Here is a 4,708-nt window from a genome sequence, read left to right as displayed (position 1 = left end):
CATTCAGAGATAAAAAATGAAACCTACACAGATCTCAAAGGGAGTTTAAGTTCAGACATCTTCAGTCTGGCCCATTGAAGTGACAGATCCTGGTGACAGATGTCATATTGTACACGTCTCTTCTCTATCACACATTCAGAGTGGATATGAACACAGGTCTGCCATGCAAAACAGATATAACTCATGCCCAACTACAGTGAAATCAATATACACTACAAGTCAAAAGTTTGGGATCAGAGCGATTTTTAATGTTTTTTTTAAAGGAGTTTCTTCTGCTCATCAAGGCCACATTTATTAGATCAAAAATACAGGAAAAAGGGTAATATTGTGAAAATATTATTATGATGTAAAATTAGCGTTTTTTCTATTTTAATATTCATTTAAAATCTAATTTATTCCTGTGATAATAAAGCTGTATTTTTCAGCATCATTACTCCCAGTCTTCAGTGACACAAGATCTTCTGAAATCATTCTAATATGCTGCTTTATTATCAGTATGCAAACTGTTTGTGGCTGCTTAATATTTTTTTGGAACCTGTGATACTTTTTTTCAGGATTCTTTGATGAATAAAAAGTTAAAAAGAACAGCATTTATTTAAAATAGAAACACTACAGTTCAAAAGTTTTGGGGTCAGTAAATTTTTATTCTTTATTTTTTTGAAAGAAATGTAAACTTTTATTCAGCAAGGATGTGTTTAAATTTGTTAAGAAGTGATTAGCAAAGATTTATATTGTTAGAACAAGATTTCTATTTTGAATAAATGCTGTTCTTTTTAACTTTTTATTCATCAAAGAATCCTGAAAAAAAGTATCACAGTTTACAAAAAAATTTTGGCAGCACAACTGTTGCCAAGATTTGATTGATTCTAATAATAAATCAGCATATTAGAATGATATCTGAAGGATCATGTGACACTTTATACTGGAGTAATGATGCTGGAAATTCAGCTTTTGCATCAAAGAAATAAATTTTATTTTAAAGGAAATTAAAATAGAAACCACTATTTTATATTCTAATAACATTTTGCAAGATTAGTTTTTTTTTTTGTTGTTGTTTTTTTATCAAATAATGCAGCCTTGATGAACATAAAATACTTTTTTTTTTAAAAACATTACATGTCTTACTGATCCCAAACTTTTGACCGGTAGTGTTTATGAGTGAAAGAGTAAAATACAAAACACATGAAACTATAACTACTAATCGGTTGCCAAAGACAACAATCAATTTTACATTTCAGCATCATTACACACCAATATTTTGACCGGAGATGCTGAGGACTGACCATCTCAGAATTAATTATAAAGAGAGTGCATGCAAAACGCAGTAAAATAATATTCTTCATGAATATTTTTTGTCTTATTTTCCAGAAAAGTATCAAAATGTTCTTAAATGTAATCCTTAATACTATAAATTTGATGAACAATTTCTAATGCCTCTAAATGAACAACATGATCAAACTTTTTCGCACACAATCTACTCCAAGTCTTCTGACTCTGATAATTTAGAGTCAAAGCTCTTTTAGTGTAATTGTACAAGCGTCCAGCTTCAGCTGGAGCTTCACGTGTCAAATCTTGAATGATTTTGATCAAGTAAAGGTCAGAATAACTGCAGTAATATATCTCCAGATGAACTCTTACTGGACTGAAGCAGCTCAGCTTTACTTGACTTTCTCCATCAATCATGTTTTAGGAGTCCTGCAAAATCTGATCATCGGGATCTTTTGAGGAGCGTTTATTTATTCATCACTGGATTGCATTGCATTATCATGTTATGTATTATTATGTTTTGATCATTCAAATATCATCTTACTAAGAGATATATTATTGGCGATATAGAGCCACGACTGATATTTAGATCGTTTTATGTAAATTTCTGCTGTACTGTTATAAAGAATTTCATCGTTTCTGCTATACTGTTATAAAGATCTCACTGATTTGCATTACATGCATCAGAATTTCAACACTTTTCACCATATAAATATCAGCTTCTTATCCATATTCTCAATATATGAGCCATAAAAGCCTGATGGATCAAATATGATACTCAACATTGTTGTTTTTTTTTAAATACATATATTTTGTCTAAAGGTTCAAGAAGCTGCTCCATTTTAAATATTTTCGATTTTTGAGAGATTATTATTTAGTATGTCAAGTTTTACAGGATTCAAAAGAAAAATCCAACTGATCAGCAAAACCATGACATTTTGAAATAAAAGCGTATATTATTTTTCTTGTGGCTCTGGCAGATTTTTTCACTTGTTTTTCAGTTGTTTATGTTTTAAAAAAATATTTGCTAGTGCAATAAGATGCTGGTTTATTGATTATATATATATTATATATATATATATATATATATATATAGATATATATATATATATATATATAGATATATATTAGATTAATATATATATATATGTAACAGTATATAATTAAATTCTTATAATTAAAACACATATTTTACATATTATAATATAAAATAAATATATACGTATACACAAAATATATAATATAAATAAATATACTGTACAAAAATACATAAAAATAGACATTTAAAAAAGAAAATTAGCCTGTTTCTCATTAAAACAATTCACTTTCATTTTTGTAATACATTAAAAAATTCGAACATATTTTTTAAATCTGACCAAAGTCTGATCAAATAAAACCACTTCCCATACGGTTTACACTTCAAACAAATATATGCCAGTGTGATCAGACAAAACACGTTCTCTGACAACAGCACTGAGGTTTAAGGATATTTCGAGTATTCTTTCTGCAGTGCAGGAGCTGATAAATCATAATTGCAGCACTGGATCCAAGTAAACATTTATCAAGCTCCACCTGATGTTCTGACTGACTCCTCAGGTTCATTATTGCAGATGGTTGCGTTGTAAAGCAGCGGTGGCGCGGTGGTGAAGGGCGAGCGCTGTGTGTGTGTGGTGAATAAAGCAGATATCGTGCAGGTGACATGTGGCTTTGATGTAGCAGCAGAACAAAGCCACCTCGCCACACGGATCCATCCGACGCCTGTTTACCAGCTTGTACATCTCCAGTCTTTGTTCTCGGTGACGTTCGGGCTCAACACGCGGTGCATTATTCATGCCGTTATGTGACAGCTGAAACTTTATTTCAGCGCTCAAGAAGAGAATCAGATAAATTAGACCAAAAAAAAAAAAAAAAAAAACACCCCAACCAGAAAGTCAGATATAGATGGGCTCTGCTATTTATGCATCTTTTCCTGTGATCGTATTACAGAGGATCTCTCGCGTATTACACCGAGAAATACATCAGCGGGACCGTAACAGTTCCTTCCCACCTAATTAGCTCTGCATCTTGAGGATGCACCGGGTTACATGATGCTCCTCCAGCGTGCGTTAGATGAGAGATTTTAATGACTAACACACAGTAACTATAAATCAGAGCAGACGATAGGGTGAATCACACCAAATCTGTTTCTTCTTTTAATGAATGCAAAAACACGTCAAGAACATGCCCAGGTCATATTTCACTTGAAAATCAAAAAAAAAAAAAAAGAAAAATTATAATTATTATTATTTTTAAAATAAAAATAATATTTTCTGCAATATAAATTTAATTAAAAAATATTTTAAAGAAAATTAAGCCTGTTTTAGCTCATTTCTCATTGTTTTACTGCATAAAAAAATTCAAACATTTTTCAAATTAAGTACTCATATATCACTAAAATAATTGTTTTACTGCATTTAATGTATGCTGCATATATATATATATATATATATATATATATATGCATATACACAACACACACTGCATATACACACACACACACACTATATATAATTTTATATATAAAAATTTTATAATTTAAAAAAATTATTTAATATTATTTTATATTATGATTAAACATTGTAATGTATAAGAAAATTCAAACATATTTTTAAATTTAAAAAAAATAAAAAAATATTTAATATTATGATTATCTATATCTATATCTATATCTATATATATATATATCTATATTATATATATATATATATATATATTATATAATATATATATATCTATATCTATCTATCTATATATATATAAGGAAATAGGAAATATAATAGGAAATGTAAGACAATATCCGATACATAATGATGGTGGGTGTGATGTTTTAAAAATTATTTAAAACAGTAATAAAATGATTGTATTATACAATTAAATATATTTTAGTGTGAGCCTATGCATTATTGTGTGAAAACTGTCAAACAAGGTTTTCAAGTGACCCTAATCCACTTTCCAAGAGTTTCCTGCCAGAATACAGGACAGTCAGTTCAGCAGAAGCGAAGCTGTGCTCCTCCGATAAACAAGCGCTCCAGCACCTTCACGTTTCTATCGCTCGACTGAAAAAGAAGAAAACCTGTCCAAACTCAATTATGTGAAGATTTTCACTATCTTTCAGAAATGAATGGATGACACAGTTTGATGCTATTTCACAAATCCCATTTAAAAAAAAAAAAAAAAAAAAAAAAAGTATTGCACACAAGACTCTGTGAAAACATCAATCCCATGAGCAACGTGGGTGAAAGACTGAGAGTTGGATTGAGATATGAACACATGGCTAGAAGCTTTTCGGCTTCCTTTAAAGACATTCTTAAGTAAGAGTGGGAGTGATGACCAGAATCACAGTATGAGTAATTTATTCCACCATCTATGGAAATTGATTGGAATTATTCCATGTGTCGCCCTG

The sequence above is a fragment of the Cyprinus carpio genome, chromosome A16 (assembly GCF_018340385.1).
Source record: "Cyprinus carpio isolate SPL01 chromosome A16, ASM1834038v1, whole genome shotgun sequence".
NCBI classification, from domain to species: Eukaryota; Metazoa; Chordata; class Actinopteri; order Cypriniformes; family Cyprinidae; genus Cyprinus; species Cyprinus carpio.
The sequence above is the reverse complement of the archived record's forward strand: the minus strand, read 5'-3'. Positions refer to the sequence as shown.